The sequence below is a fragment of the Heterocephalus glaber genome, unplaced genomic scaffold (genome assembly GCF_053883595.1).
Source record: "Heterocephalus glaber isolate CG9 unplaced genomic scaffold, H.glaber_assembly_v1.0 deba00001429, whole genome shotgun sequence".
Classification (NCBI taxonomy): Eukaryota; Metazoa; Chordata; class Mammalia; order Rodentia; family Bathyergidae; genus Heterocephalus; species Heterocephalus glaber.
This window is the reverse complement of record NW_028258294.1, coordinates 15,518,839-15,536,339: the sequence shown is the minus strand read 5'-3', so window position 1 is coordinate 15,536,339 and position 17,501 is coordinate 15,518,839. Positions and strand designations below refer to the sequence as shown.

At 34.1% G+C, this 17,501-nt stretch overlaps 1 protein-coding gene and 1 pseudogene across 22 annotated transcripts in view; both read right to left on the bottom strand.

Annotated features, from left to right (window-relative positions):
* The window catches only part of Cntn5 (contactin 5), a 1,206,007-nt gene that overhangs the window by 905,281 nt on the left and 283,225 nt on the right, over positions 1-17,501 (bottom strand). For 14 of the 22 annotated variants that reach the window (XM_087212119.1, XM_087212127.1, XM_087212125.1 and 11 more), the window contains one exon: positions 3,434-3,592. The exons of the other annotated variants lie outside the window; for them this stretch is intronic. The gene's annotated coding sequence lies outside the window, so the exon portion shown is untranslated. The remainder of the gene's footprint in view (positions 1-3,433; positions 3,593-17,501) is intronic. 22 annotated transcript variants of the gene reach the window in all.
* Positions 3,615-15,639, bottom strand: LOC147827894 (LYR motif-containing protein 2 pseudogene; annotated as a pseudogene).

Below are 17,501 nucleotides of genomic sequence, written 5' to 3'. Positions count from 1 at the left end.
CCTGTAAGCTATGTCAGTATTGTTAGATTTAGATTTATTTTAATGTGAAGAAAATATGTCTACTGAAATTATTTGTAATGTGATAGATGCACTTGGAACCATGTAGAGCAGTGGTGGTAAATCTATGGCACGTGTGCCACAGTGGGTTCTTTGCACCATTGGAAACTCTAAATGGTTCGCCATCATTGAAGTAGAGAATAGTACCTTAAAGACTTATATTATGGGTCACTGAGTATGGGGTTACATAGAATATATGATGGTGTCATAGGTTTCCCATAAGAAAGGCAAGTTAGGTATATGGAAACTCGAGACTCAAGTCAGGGAAGAAAGCTTCTTTTCATAATTTTAGCCTCAAGCTCGAGTGAAAATATTTTTCCACTATAGAAGCTCTCCTCACACTCACAGGACCCCATGTAAATATGTGTCAGAGAGGAAGGCTCAGTAGTTCTACCCTTTTTAAGTCTAGGGCAGTTTTTATGTGTTTGTGGCTACAATAGCAGACACTAGTTGCACTAAGGACCTTGAAGGTAATATTATTCACTTTATTTTTGTTCTTAAATGACACAGGTTTTAGAAATATTTCTTAGAGTACAGTTGTCATTTTGTTATGCTTTAATCACTTATTGCCTTATTTACTTTCTCATCACTGAGACACAATAACTGATACCCACAAATTAGAGAAAGAGAGGTTTATTTTGCCTTACAGTTTGTAGAGGGTTCAGTGTATATCTGGCAGGCTCCAAAGCAGGGCAGCATTGGGGAAGGTCATGGCATTGGAGAAATAGCTATGGCATGGCAGACAGGAAGCAGAGAGGGATCAAGGGAGGAGGGTTGCAGATGGACCCTTTCAAGTCATTTCCCCAGTGACCAACTTCCTCTCAATAGGCTTCATCTTCCAATATCACATTTAGCCGTGAACTCATCGGTGGACTAATTCACTGAGTATCATACCACCATGATTCAATCATCTCCCTAAAGCCCCAGCAATAAGCACATGAGGCTTTGGAGGGACATCTAGATATAAGCCATAACACTTATATAAACATATATTTATTTAGTGCTTAATGAAGCACTACAGGCTGAGTATATGTTACTGATACAAAACACAAGTGTTGATTACATGAAACATAGCATTGGGAAAGCCATACAACAAACAAATGATGTATGTATTGATAAGTGGATGAGATAAAATAGATGGGAGGTGGGGATTGTGTTAGTTAATGTAACATACTGACAAATGACTTATGCAAGGAGCTGAAATTTAATCACAGATTTAAATGAAATGAGAATTTGGTATCATTATAGATGAAGGTAACTCTAACTGTAAAGGCTCTAAGAGAGGTGAATTTAAGTGAAAGCAAAAGGGCCCTTGTGTCTGTGGTACACTGAACAAGGGGAAATTGATTGGAAATAAAGATGGGAAGATAGCCAGGATCCACAAACCATGAGGCTCTTATGGACCATCATAAGAAACTTTTGTATTATTTTGTGTGTGTCGCAATCATGGCAGAGTTTGAACAGGGAAATTTATAATCAAATTTATATTTTAAAGGAATCTCTTTTGCTGCTCTGAGATGGATTAAAGAAACCAATGTGGAGGCAGGGTAACCTGTTAGGAGGTGACTGTCAGTTACAGGAGAAAGAAAATAGTTTGGACTCTAGTAAAAAAAGTATAAGAAGCCTTTATATTGTGAAATATGTTTTAAATTATTCTGGAAAAAAATTACCTATGCATTGAATATGGAATGTGAGAAAAACATAATACTCACTGATGTTGTATTTTTTATAATTCTCAGGTACAGAGTTATGGAAAATTTGGTCTGTATTTGTTGTCTCAAGTTGTCAGTCACAAATCTCTGAAATGCACTAAAATATTTATAATGATTCTTCCTTTCATTTGGCCTTCAGAAATTTTTTCAAATACTTTGGGCATATCTGAATCTAAACTAGAAACCCAAGCACTGTAATTGATAATCATATAAAACCTGTGATAAAGTAGAATTCTGATGGGCAGACTATCACTATATTTTAGTGGTTCACAATTGGACCTTAAACACTTTGTTATTTATCCATTCTTGCTTGTGTGTTCATGTCCCTGTACAACTATATTAAATATTTACTATACTGGAGGGATATAATAGTGCAGTGAAGGAAAGCCTAATTGATTGATTTTCCATAAGAAACTCATGGTTGAGGGAAGTAGAATAACTTTAATTGCATTATTCATGTCCTAATTTTACTATTATTGCTAAAATAGTATCAATGTTTATAGTATATGAATTTAGACAACTTTTGGATTGAGAGAATGGGATGATATCAACAGACCAAAATACACACATCCATCAATCAGCTAAACAACGGAGGATCTTATTTTACATGGGATAGACATTTAATCTTTGAAGTAGTTACAAAGAAGAATAACTTAACCATGATAGTGACAAATGCCAGTCACGGATTCTAACTGATAGTGTGATCAGACTCAGATATGATGTGAGAGATCAAACACGGCTTACTCATCTAAATGTAGAGATATGAAGTGAGTAAAATCATGATATACATCAGAGAAATTAAGCACATTGTGCATTGACAGATTCCCAATTGTCCTCACTAGCAGACAGAGTAGTAAATGGTGACAGAGTGAGGTTCCTTTTTTTGGCATAGCCTTAAACACACAAATTAAATCTGATCATGATTCTATTCATCCTGGAATACATGATAGAAACCATAGCAACTGAGTTGTCTATACCCCATCAGTCTCAGAAATAGGTACATTATAACAGCTGGGTAGAGTAAAGTGTATACACAGAACAGAACAATTTTACCTTTCACCATTGTCACCATGCCCCCAGAATCAGTGGGTACAAGCACATGCTTGAAGTTGATTTTGCGGAGGCAGAACAATGGTCAGGTACCCCCAATTCCCTGAGTCATTTTATTTTATATTCCGCTGATAATTTTAGAACATAAGTACCAATGAAGTAATTTTTCATACACTTAAAAAGTAACCAGGCAATTTATAAAAATACTGTGATTTATAAAGTGTCAAAGCAGAAACAAATAGAGTGTCTCTTCATCATTCCATCCAATATATTGTAAATTTATTGATTTATATGCTTCCATCTCATTCAGGGTCCTACAGGTATCCTAAAGTTTAGTGACGACATGGGGCTAAATGATAGGTGATTGGTGTAGCACATAAAGAAGGAATCACAGGAGATTTACAGCCCTAATCTCAGAAGATGTGTGAAAAAAGAAAATGTGAAATCTCTCTTGGCTAGCAAGAAAGATGGCCATCTTTGCACATTGACATTCAAGAAAACACCCTGAGTTTTATCAGGTGTTGATACTTGGCAGTCAAAGATTAGGATAAAGCTGACAGGTGGGACAAATTCTTAACACCAAGTTCATAAAATAGACCAGCGTCTTCTCTTACCCTTTTCATCAGCATGAGGATCCATAGCAGAGAACTTTTTAGAGCTTTCAATGATAGAAACAGCCCACTCCTGCATGCATGCCATATGTTCACCATCACTGAATAGGTTCCCAACAACTCCCCATCTTGGAAAGTGTTCTGTTAAGTTCTGTGAACTCACTGAAAACAAAAGTTAAACCAATACAAAATTTGAGGAAAGTAGATGATGATAAGTCTTATTTAGCAAGTTTAAAATTTTTTGTTCTTCTTTTCTTTGGCCTGACTTCAGGTAAAAAGACTCCAAAACAACATGAGATCACTTGAAAAACATGAAAGAAAGTAAATTTTTGGTATATCTGGCTTGTCATGATTAAATTCTTTCTTCCCACACAAGTGATTGTTGCTATTGTACAAATGATGAGCTGTAAACCAGAAAAATAAATATACCATGGAGAAAAAAAGGAGCGGTATATTCCAGCTGCACTGACACTCTCAAAGTTTGTACATGAGACTGGAAATGTGAAGAATGAATACCTCAGCCTGACTAGCCACCCTAAATAGATAACATTTATTTCCAGATTGCCTTTTCAATCCTATAAGGTCATTCCACAGCTTTTCAAAAAGCAGGTTTTGTGGCAAAACAACAGGCTCCTCCACAAATTCCTCAGATCTATTCATATCCCCAGATATTCACAAAACTATCAAGTACTAATCTGACATTTTGAAAAATTCCAAATTTTCTCATTTCATTTAATAGTAGAAATTTAATGTCTCAATCTGTGCTGTACATGGCACATATCCCTCTCTATTAATTGCATTTGTCCTGTCAATGTCATCTGCTTTAGATTTCAATTTCCTAGGCAAGAGCAAAATCTATTTGGCAAGAGAGTAAAAAGACGTCACAACCCTTTGGTGCATTCTAATCTGGTTCTAGCCACAGTAGATATTTAACTCTATATTTTCAAACTCAACTAATGCTCACTTATAAATCAAAGGTTTTTTGGCAGATACCTAGTCTTTTCCAGGATAAAAAAAATTGTAATATCCTGTCATTTCCTATTTAGATGATAACCTCAGTAACATTGAACTCCATATTTTCAAACTTGATTTATACAATTCATTATTGGAGAACTAGGAATACTGCTACCAATTTGGGAAGCCAGTCATGTAAAAGAATGTAGGTTAAAAAAGAAAGAAAGAAAGAAAGAAAGAAAGAAAGAAAGAAAGAAAGAAAGAAAGAAAGAAAGAAAGGTAGGTAAGTTCACACCTAATCACGAATGATTATGTTTCTGTGTTTATTTGCTTGTACGGTACTTTATTTCAAAAGCTATTGACACCTATGTAGGTATTTCACATATAAGCTATAAAAATCAATATAAATTAAATGAAGTAATAAACATTTTAAAGTGGATGAAAAACTGGGAATGGTGGCACATGCCTTTAATTCTAGTACTGGGGAGGCTGAGCAGGAAAATCACTGTGAGATTGAGGCCAGCCTTGGCTACATAGCGGTTCAGTATGGGACCATATCTTTAAACATTTAAATAAAAAATGGAAAGGAAAACAAGATCTAAGCATAGAAACAGGGACTGTGTACCAAAAAACTAGATTGACTTTGGTTTAGACCAACTTGAATTTGATTAGCAACTTTATCCCTTAAAGCCTAGCCAGGTACTAGGGTACTCTCTTAGCAGTATTATCTATGTCTAAAGAATAGAGCAAATATCTCCGATCTTACATTTTTATGACTATATATTTAAATATATGTATATATATGCAAAACTGCTTCATTTATGAAAATCAGCTTTATTTAGTATTTGTACATAATCAAGTTCAATAACTTCTAGTATAAAAATTTCAGTAGAAAGCTCAAGACATGAAATTGGTGACAAATACTGTATATCACAAAGTGAAGCAGCAGTTCATTTATGTTCACTTTGCATACAACTGTAGTGTCCATGAAATTAGCACATATAAGCAGATTTCATAATGAGGTATTGATAAGACCAAGATAAAAATTTGAGGCCAGAGAGAGGATTTCCTCAGAGACAGATATAAATGTGCTGTGAGTACCTATAACAACTTTGAAGGAGGTAATGGATATTCTGCCCTTTCTTCAAGAATTATGAGTGAGACTTGAAAATAAACTAGGAGAGTCTGATATGTGGCTTTTGGAGCTTGGAGCAAAAAGTACACTGTTCTGACCCTGACCTGGGAAAACAAATGGGTAGGAGGACAGATAAACACAAAGACTACAGTGGAAAATAATTCTATTGCACTAAAATGGACTAATGTCACATTTTTCCACAGAGAAATTGAAAAAAAAAGTGTAGACTGTTTTATGTAGATCAGCTATAAGAGCAAGGCTGATTATCACTGTCTTACAACCTTCTGGAGATATTTATCAGGAGTAGTATCTAGAGCTCAGCTTAAAGAGACTGGCAGTATGTTAGTACAAATTTAAAGACTGAGGGAGGAATTATATGTGACCACCTAGAAAAACATGTTTGTTAAGAGCCTGGCAGGAGAGAGATCTTATGAAACTGTTAGTTGGAGAAGAGATGAGAAACCTATAGAATAGTTAAAAGTACTGCAATATAAAGATTGTGTTAAAAATATCTCAGAAACTGGAATCAGCACCAGCTGTTGGCATTGCTAATAAGTAGTCATTCCCAGACTATACTTATCTCTTTCTCACTTCATACTGGGAAGAATTAGAAACAATCTAATGGGTAGAGAAGTTTAAAAAGTACAAAATGGCAAATTGGGGAAAAAAACTAAAAACATCACTTTCCATCATTGAACTATCGTGGATAGACTCTTCATTAAGAGGAAATGAATTTTAATTATTATATAATATTAAATATTTTCATTACTGAAGTAAAAGTGTTTTTTAATTTTTTAAAAAAATCTCCAACATGTTATTTATTCAGAAACTTCACAAATGCTTCCCATTTTTGTCAGATGGTTTTGCAACATACTAATCCTTATTTAGGAACCTGAAAGTTGGCTCACACAGTGTTTTGAATTAGTAGATTACCCCCTCAGAAGGGTATTCAGAAGTATTTTGTACTGTGAACTCTGAGGCTACTGGAAAGTGGGTGTGGGCTCTTGGAATCCAGGTCATTAACATACACAACATTAATTTATTCCTCTCCTCTAGCTTACAGTACAGTACTTGATAACACATATCATTTTGCAAATTTTTGTTTACATCTTTCAGGTGTTGGCTAGATTCTTGCATTAGCTTCTTAGCTCTGTTCTGTTGATAAACAGGATTTCAGTTTGCAAGACTGATAAACCCAACATCCTCCATAAGCTTTTGCTTCCAAATCTTTCATTAAATTTATTGTATGTTATAAATTTAGTCACTTTCAAAAGTGTCCTAAAGTCAACTCTGGCTATGATGTAATTGTCTTTGACGTATTCTTCAAAATTCTTTGTTTTTCCTGTCCCTGGAGAAAAACCTGACACACCAAGGATTTTCCTCCAGGATATACTTCAATCCACACAAAAATTAAGATAATCATGGAAGTTTCACCCAGAAGTTGCCTGAAGTTTTCCTTACTTTTTTTGGTATTTAATTTGTCAATTAATTTCTTTTTCTTTCCAGCACAGATCTAGACTTGCCAGTGATGGTCCTTTTAGAGTCCTTTGGCTATCAAATCATGGCACAGCTGAAGAATGTACCTCAACAACCCTTAAAGGTAATGCAGAAGGATTTTTCAAGAAGGTTCCAGAATGCTGGAATTACAGGATGTGCCACTGAGCAATTTCTCTACATCGTTACCAACATTTACTTCCCTTTTTAATTATAGCCACTGTAGTGAAAGTGAAGTGCTATCTCATTATGGTTTTGATATGAATTTTCCTGATGATTTGCGTTGAGAATCTTTTCATGTGAAAACTGGCCATTAATAATTTTTGCTTCTTATGAAAACTAGTGACACATCCAGAAACATTTTCAGGACTCAGGTATATTTCTCAGTTCTAAGGGAGTTGTTTCACTGTGATTTCTTTGCTCTCTATGACATACTATGCTCTGCTTCCTGTTATTGTGTATGAGTATCGTACATTCAAACAGTTTGACTTGGCTTTGACCTGTCTATTAAGCCTATACTCAACAAAACACATGAAGTTTTGGAAATACTTCAGAATAATGCTAGAGTTAAGATTTTGCTAATGCAACTGTTTTTTCTAACTCCTTTAGCCGAATATTGCCTTGAGTAATCATCATCTAGATTGTATCCTCTTCTGTGGTGTTTTTATTTCCTTTTAATTCTTCCCTTGTCCAGTTCTTCAAGTGTTGGTGATCAGACACATTTGGAACTTGCTGGATTACTTGCAAAATCCTTCTGTAGAGAAGAACTTGTTGTCTTCTCAGGAACTGCTTTAAAGTTAGCATCCCCAGAGGTAAGCATGAGGTGGCCATGTCAGCCAAATGGGGATCTTGTTTTTTAAAATTTAAGAAAAGTTATTGGATATTGTTCCAGAAAGTTTTCTCATATATCATTTTAGTTATTTGTACTTAAATCTTTACAATTAGCCACTGTTCTGATTTTTTTTACAACTATTAGATGACATTTACATAGTAACAATTTTACAGAATTGTACAATATATACCTTTTTTGACTAAGGTTTCTTTCATGCAGCATAACATTTTTGAGATTTATTCATTTTTATCACATGATTAGCGATTTAATTCCTTCTTACTGTCACATATTATGCCTTTGAGTAAGTATATACCAATTTGTTTAATCACTCACTTTTAATATACATCATATAGTTTTAGTATGTGATGTCATCAAATTTTTTTTTAATTTTAGGCATTCTGGAGGTTATATGCTGTGTGTGTGTGTGTGTGTGTGTGTGCGCGCGCGCGCGCGCGCGCGGGGGTGCTTTTCCTCTACAGAATAATTCATGAAAAGTGAGAAGCAAATGCAGGAAAGAAAAGTATATTGATCACATTTGCTAAACTACATTATAGTTCAAGGAGCTTATTGTATTGAAGAACTGGTAGAAGACAGCTTGCCATCAAGATGAACAAAGTAAACCTTAAAAGAACCTTGGGAAAATAATTTGCAAAAACCATATTCTTCTACATTTACTTTTTCACCATTCTGTCATCTCTGTTTTCATTATGTGTGCAGAGGCTCTAAGTGCACTTTTAACCTGTCTAAACCTAAACAAAAATAAAATATTACTCATGGTAGAAGATCTATTTTTAAAATCTGAGACCAGGTGTAGGATATTGATAAATTATCCTAGAATGCTTGTTTCCAGAATAAAGATGTACTCTTTATCAGACACCTATTCAACTACCCCTCACTCCTATTATCTTAAATGCTGTCATATCCTATTCTTAAATAAAGTTATCATAAGTTTTCAGGTTAATTTTATTTTATTTCCTCTAAAGGCTTATTTTGAAAGGAAACAAACTTCCCCTTTCTTAGCATCTCCAGATGGCCTCCACCAGAGCTGCTGCCATGCCAAGTGTTCAATTCCCTCAAATGCTCCATTACACCATGGTGCATCTATAATAAATAAAGGTTAAAAGATCATAGAAACAAGATTACATGGCCAAACATGTTGTGTGCACCTTGGCAATGGGAATGTAAGGACTGAGTCAGATGTTATGCTGCTTTCCAACAAAGCAGATCAAAACTAGGTTAATAAAAAGATTCTATCACATTGGAAGGAGAGTCAAGCAACTGTTTCTTTAAGAGAAGTGGGGAGAAGAATGGCCAATCAATCCACCACTCTGCCAAATATTATCTCTGACTGCCAGGAAAATAAATCTACAGCATGAGTATGGACGATTATTCACAGATTTAAATTTCTCATAAGCATTTAAAGCCATCCCATGAAATCCACTGGTTCTAGAATCTCCTTTATGTTGCACATACTAAAATTTAAGGATGCCCAAGTCCCTGTATAAAATGGTACAATATTTGCATATAACCTATGCACAAACTCACTTATACTTTAAATCATCTCTAACTTATTTAAAATACCAAATGCAATGTAAATTCTATGTAAATAGTTGTCATACTGCATTGCTTAGTGACAAGAAAAACAGTCTGTACCTATTCACTACAGACTAATTCGTGATGTTGAACACTGAATTCAATACCCAAACTTGTTCATGCTAGGTAAATGCCCTATCACTGAGCTCTACACCTAGCCCTTTTCAAATATGTTTTGATCCATAGCTAGTTGGAGACACAGATTTAAAACCTTTTAATAGAGAGTGCTGGCCATATGCTAAATTCCATCAGGAAAACCTTCCTTTTCTCAGACCTTTGTTCAAAGGTTATCATTTCAGATGGTCTTTGTAGTTGCTACCCCCTACCCAGACTTCTGGAACGCTGTTCACTTTTCTTTAAAGAGCTTATTGCCTAATAATCGTAGATTTTATTTATTCATTCTGTGAATCATTCTGTGAATCAGTGAAATGCATCCACTAGATTATAAACTTTGGTTTAGTAGGAATTTTTTCTGCATAGTTTGGTAATTTGCTTTTGTAAACCTGCTGCTGAGCGTGTAGCATAGCATTTGGTACATACTTGTGAGATGCATGTCTAAATAAATGAACACATGGAGACTACTCAGGTGCCAACTGGATCACACTGCAAAGGAGAAATATAAATCAGCACACTTCTGAGTCTTCTAGAGCTCATAGATCTTACCTCAGTGGAGTTCTTCAAATAAGTGCCTCAAATAAGTACATGGTATAATACAACTGTGAATGTATTCTAGGCTTTGAAGTTTGAATTAGTTCAGAAATTCTAACTCATTCAGGAGAATATGCTATTCTATTTAGGAAACATAGATTAAGAACAGACATTTTTTGTGCAATTATTTAAATTAAAATTTTTGTCATCTAATGAATTATTTTTATTACAAGAATGACTTTAAGATAATTTAAATGCATAGACTTTTCCCAACAAATCTCTCTGCATTTGTTCAAAAATACTTTTTCTTTCTGATAAACTATACATCTTAACTAATACTTTAAAGTAACACATTTGACTTATTATCAATAGGACAGTGATACCCTTTCTGGTAAATAAAATTTGCACTATATTTGGAAGAAATGATGATGAAGTAGTTTAGCAAGTATTCTGCTGACTGAAACAACTCCTACCCACTGCATAGACAAAAATAATTATGGATGATATGGTGGAATTGTCATTTAGCTACAAAATAATACAAATTAATAAACACTAAATACACTACTTACATAGTTACATATCTTTCCAATCATTAAAGGGAAAATTAGATTGTTGTCAGATCAGAGTTATGAAAAGTAGGATTGATTTCTCATTAAAATATGAAAAGTGACTATGACTATATGCTTTCTGTGATTGTATATAGAAACCAAATCAATTTTGATAAGCTATAGTTTTATCTGAGCTTTGTATTTTCTCTGTATGCATGTATGGTTTGTGCTCTATCACACTGACACGTTTATTTCTAATGGGGAGGGAACACAAACATCAAGAGCCACGAGAACACTGATTTTCTTCATTTGGAAGTTATTCCCAAGCTCAGTACTGTTCTTAGACCTCCCTAATGTGGATAATCTCTTTGTGCTGGCAAGGATTTCCTAGCATTAACACTTTTCACATGACCCAAATGGTTCAATAGTTTAGCAACATAGCCTAGAGAGTAATCAGAAATGCTTTTGAACTTGAAATGTTAAAACACAAGGACTATCTGAACGAATCTAGGCTATGAAGCTAGAGATATTAAAAATACTGGCAGATCATTATAACTGTCTGCCTCTTTCATTTAGTATCCAAGTGAGATATTGCAAATAACCTAGCATAGTGTTTAGTACATAATAATAACTCATTGATTTTTGCTGGTGTTTTAGTTTGGATTGCTCTAACAAAATATAATAGATTGACGGATTAAATAAAAATATTTATTCCTCAACATTGTAGACACTGAGAAGTTCAAGACCAGGGTGCTCGCACATTCACTTTCTGCAAGAGAATCAGGACTCTCTTCATGATTAGCAGATAACTACCTTCTGGCTATGCCATCACATGGGGGTGGGCCTAGTGGAAGAGCGCCTGTGCCTCCTTCTGTTCCTAGTCTTCCACCCTTTTCCCGTAGTCCTTCCCTCATTCTCTTCCTCCTCTTTCTTTTTATATAAGGACACTGATCTCAGCATTAGATCTTCAACTTATAATCAAAGCTACACTAATCATTTCTTAAAGACTCTACCATCAAACATCACATTGAGAATTAGGGTTTTAAAAGAAGAATTTTGAGAGTATCCATATATTTTTTCCATAGCACCTTAGCTTTCATGAAAAAATATAGCTGTCCAACACTTCCACTCTTCTTAAAGGATAGAAAAAAAACAACAGATGAAAGATTCAGTGACAAACATGTATGTCAATTATTTATACCAAAATGAAAAGAAATGAGTTATTTCACGAAATATGATGAGTTTGGATGTTGTAGAGATACATCAACAAGTGAAAAGGAAATTTTTATGACATTTGAAAATTTCTTCTGCTTTAGATATATGATTCTAGCACATAAAAGTCACATTTAAAATTTGTTGCTTTTTGTTTAAATTGTAGACAAAACAGTCCACAAGAAAGATATACCCAGATAACCCTTAAATAAGACCAAAATATGGCTTATCCATAATAAAATACCAACGCATAGAAGTTATAAAACCACATTCGTTTGAAATACATTCTCAGGCAAAGTAAAACAGTTTAAACCTTCAACAAAACAGAAATCTGCTTGAAAACAAATAATTATAAAACATATGTGAAAATTCAAAAGAAGTGATTTGGAGATGACTAATATTTTCCTTTATCTGTTCCAATGCTTACAGTATTTTTCTGCTTGTTAAATACTTATTGAGGATTACATTTTTAGAAGGTGGCTAGTTTTAGTACTGCAAAATTATCACAGCATCCATATTTGTAATGTTATGAAAAACATGGATTTGAAGATATCTAGTCAACTAAAATAGTGCAATTTGCAATAGTATACGTTATACATATTTTTCAGATTTTAAATATAAAACCAATTGGTCACAAATTATAATTTTACTGTCATTATAAACATTATATTAATTTCACTATTGCCTTCACTAAAAGCAAAGAAAGATATTTCCTTCTTAGTAATTCATCTAGACAACCATATTGTTACCTTGGGTAATAGCCCTACCATTACATAATATCCGTATGTCCTACAAAAATTTCATCAGTATTTACTCTTACAAGACTAGTCTATACTACAGACTGCTTTAGTGGAAGAATTATATAATTTGAACTAAAAATGTGAAGATAAATTTAGATCATAAAAAGAAATGGAGTTCCAAGCCAAATAAAGAGTTAGGACTTTGAACTCATAATGTCTGGTAAATTCATTCATTAATGATTTTCTTGTCTCCAATCATTTTACAATTGTTTCCTCAGAGTTAATTTTTTATTGAAGTTAGGTTTTTCCTCATGTAACTACCACTGTGTAAACACAACCCGATGTTTCTTCTCATTTTGTGGTCAAACTGGCTAATACAAGGCTTTGGCTATGATATATGTGTGTGTGTGTATGTGTGTGTTTCTAGTTTTAATTTCTAAACAATATTAAGTATTCTCAAAGGAGATTTTTCCCATTCAGAGATGATCTGAAATAAGAGACAAATTTGATGGTGACTGAAATACAAAATCAGGTGCCATTATTATTTTGTATCTTCTGCTTCTGTATCTCTGGACTAAACTCAACCAAACGACCTGGGATTGAAAGCATGATATTGTGGCTCATGTTTACTAAGTAGTTAGGGTTGCATCTATATGGAACACACAAAGACATTTTGGTCATTATTTCCTAAACAATATGGTATAATAACTATTTGCACAGTTTTTACATTATATTTGTTATTTTAAGTAATATAGAGATTATTGAAATTATTCAAGCACTATGCCATCTTATATAAGGGATTTGCACATCCCCAGCTTTACGTATCATTGTGGGAGACCAAAGTATTCTGGAACCAAGCCTTTACAGACACTGGGAGATGATTATATAAATATTTTATCTTAAAAATATAAAAAAACCCAAGAGCCTCAATTAAACTAGTTTTAATTTCCCTTTTGTTGAAGGATGTCAATCATTTCACAGCTTTTCTTAATTTCTCCTAGATACTAGATATATAATTCCATCAATATTTCTCAGTTTGTCCAACAGATGTATTTTTTTCCAGCACCATTTATTAAAGAGGCTATCTTTCCTCCAGTGAGGGTGTTTGGCTCCTTTGTTGAAGATGAGGTGGCTGAGTGTGTCTGGGATTGTTTCTGAATCTTCTAATCTAGTCCACTGGTCCTCAACTTGAACAGATGTATTCTTTTAGAGTATGCCTAATGATGATCTGGTGGTGGATAACAAGATGAACAGGACATGCCCTTTTCATGAATGAATATATAATCTACAAGGAGGCATACAAATCATGCAAACAAATGACAAAATGCAAGAAAGAAAGGAATGACAGTTTAAAAAAGGCATGTATAAGCATCATGTAAGTTAAAAAGTTGCAGAGATTTTCTTTTATAAGAGTTAAGAAATATATCCTTTGAATTATTATTTAAAGAATAACAGATATCTCAATCTCGTCATTTTCACTTTAAATATATATTTCTTGATTTTTTGACTCTCAAAGTTTCTGTTAAGACTCTATAAAGGAAGATAAAGTACAGCTACTGTGTGATATCTTGATACACTGGTTCTGTGGGTTGACTGACCTGTGAGAGATGGCTTCTTTCCTTCTAAGGAGAAGAATCTGAACAGCCCTACAGCAGGAGGAGGGAAAGTAATGCTGTTAACAGCCTCAAGGACACTTCCTGAGATTTAGGAAAAGGCGACTGTTTGGAAGGCACAGGCTCAAAACACGGTGTGCAGTTTGGCAAGTGGAGCATGGATAGAATTTCAGGCTCAAATGTCCTCCTCAACATTATGCAGTGAATAACTCCATCAGCTGTATGTGGTGACTTTGGGAGTGTGGGATAATCCAGCAATTAGAATAAGAATACCAGAGAAGAAAAGGAGGAAAGGAAGAAGGGAGAAAAAAATAACAGTATCAGCAAGAATTGTACCCTCTGTTTACTCTAAAATGGATGTTTGTGATATCTATGATGATTCTTCATCTGGGGCTTCTATTGAGAAATAGTTCACATCTTTCTTATAAACACCTAAGACAAAGCTTTTGTGTATGGTAGAGATGGGATTGTTCTAAAACTTTAAATGTTCTAAAATCATAGTAGAGTACCTGGGCAGGGACCACAGGCAAATACAGTCCACAGCCATACTATTTTCTTAGAAATGTCACTTCTTCTAATAAATAGCAGTAGCACCAAAGGTTGTCCTTTCTATGCTTGTTGGAATTCTCAATCTTCATCTTACTCTTCAGTCACAAAGCACCTTACCTCAATGAAGTTCACGTCCTGACTGATGTGTGACCAGTTCCACAAGGGCCACTCAAGAAAAGCTGACACCTCCCTGACTGCATCAGTGGAGGGCTCAGAGAGTTTCTTCCCTGGCCTGTGAAGTAATCATAACCTATGCCAGTGTAATTCCCAATCACCTCCCAGCATGAGGAGAACAAGGCCTTCTAGGCCCAGAACAAACTGACCATTTGTGAGAGTGAGAGAGGAGAGCCAGGTATTTTCCATGTCACACAGACATTTTTAAAAATCACTTAGTTCACAATTTTTGCAGTGCACCATCATAATTAATTCAATTTTCTTTCGCTTTATCATGAATTAAGAAGAATTACTGTTTTTCCTCCCGGTACCTCTGTGATGACCTAAACTATATTTAATATAGATAGACAGTCAATATTTAAATGTAATCTTCATAGGATTATGACACAGTATCGAGTAAAAAGTCAAATACAAAAGTATATCTATGGTATCATTACAGTTGTGTCAAATTATTTTTGCTTCTGAAGGAAAACATAAAATTTTAAATCATTAAGGGAGTGTGACTGTGAATTAACTCTATTTCTCAATATTAGTTTGTTTCTTCAATATTTTGATATATGCAAAAATGTATGCAACTAATCTCTAATGTATATTTAGTTTTGAAAGTTTTGATTTTAATATTTGATATTTCCTACTGTTACTACTACCTTTGGATATAACTTATTTTTAATATTTGCATTTCAAAAGGAGTGAAAGTATACAAAATGGGAAATATACTTTATAATTATTACAAAAGGAATTAAGTAATTTACATTTGATTATACTAAATATATGCAATTTATCTTTGAACAGAACCAAAATTGTAAGTCTGTTTTAAAAATATTATTGCTACTATAGTTTATGACAAACAAAGACATAAAATCCCAAACATTCAGTATTTCATATCTACTGGTTCTGCATCCCTAGATTCAATCAGTCAATCACTCAGGGACTGAAAATGGTACATTGTTGCTGATGTGTAATAAGGAATTAAGCCTGTGATGGATGCATCTGCACTGAATGAATATATACTAACACTTGTCTTAATCATTATCCCTTTAGACATCAAATCTTGAATTTGCCAAATTTTGGTTGTGTGACCATGTACTCATTCTGTCTCTGCCTCATATCCTTCTTTGTAAAAGTGGAATAATAACACCTTTTGCTTTTGGTTTTTTTTTGGTACTGGGGATCGAACTTGGGAACTTGTGCTTGTGAGGCAGGCACCAGAACCACTGAGCTAAATACCCAGCCCATTTAACACCCTTTTCATTGGGGTGCTTTGAGGTTTAGATTGAGAAAAAATGATAATTTAACTTCTTCTTATCCTATCCTATTCCTTTTATCTCTTTCTCTTGTCTCATTTGTCTAATGTTTCCAGAACTATACTAAATGAAAGTGGTGAACATGGACATCCTTGTAATGTTCCTGATTTTAGAGTGAAAGCTTTCAGGTTTTATTCATTTAGTATGATGTTGGCTGTTGGTTTGTCATAGATGGCTTTTGTTAGGTTGAGGTAAAGACCATCTATTCCAATTTTCTGTAAGGTTTTTATCATGGATTAGTGTTGGACTTTGTCAAGTGCTTTTTCTGGATCTATTGAGATGATCATATGATTTTTGTCCTTGGCTCTTAATATGGTATATTACATTTATTGATATGTGTAGGTTGAACCATCCCTGCATCCCTGGAATGAATTCTACTTGATCATGGTGTATAATTTTCTTGATGATTTGTTGCATTCTGTTTGCCAGTACCTTACTGAGGATTTTTGTATCTATGTTCATAAGGGACATTGGCTTGTAATTCTCTTTTCTGGTTGTCTCCTTCTCTGGTTTTGGTATTAGGGTAAAGCTTGGTTCCAGGAATGGGTCTGGGAGTACTGCTTCCCTTTTAATTTCATTGAAGAGTTTGAGGAGTAGTAGCATTAGATCTTCTCCAAATTTCTTGTAGAATTCAGTGGTAGATCTGTCAGGACCTGGAATTTTTTTTGTTGATAGGTTTTATCATTATTTGAGGATGAGATGGTACTCCACATAGAAGTCCCCAAGAACTCACCTATCTTGAGGATGAGGGGCTGAGGGTCCTAAGTGTATGTAATTACAAGGGAATTGTCTTTAACAACTTGGGGAAATAAATTTATCAGGGCTTACATTTATATGAAAAAGCTGTTCTTATAAATTATCAGATATTTTTAATTCATCATTTTCAAATGATGGATTTTGTGAGGTGATGCTTTATAAATATGGATGTGGCTTAGGCCAAGACCTCTGAATACTTTCTTATAGCACTTGGGACACTCCACTGTAATTAGACATTTACTTGGATTATCCTATTTTTATGTCCCACACAATATTTGGCTCAGCATTTGTATGATCTATTTGAAATTGATATTTTGATGAAATGTGGCCTTTAAAGAAAAGAATGAGTAGTCATTGTTTTTTTCATTTTAATAATATAAGACTATTACAAGCATGCTGAAATTTTTTCTGATTATACAATTTAAATTATGTAGTTTGTTATCATCAGATGGGTAGATGGTGAAATATAGATTTTAAATAATACGGAGACAGAGATAGAGGTAGGATATAATGTTAGAA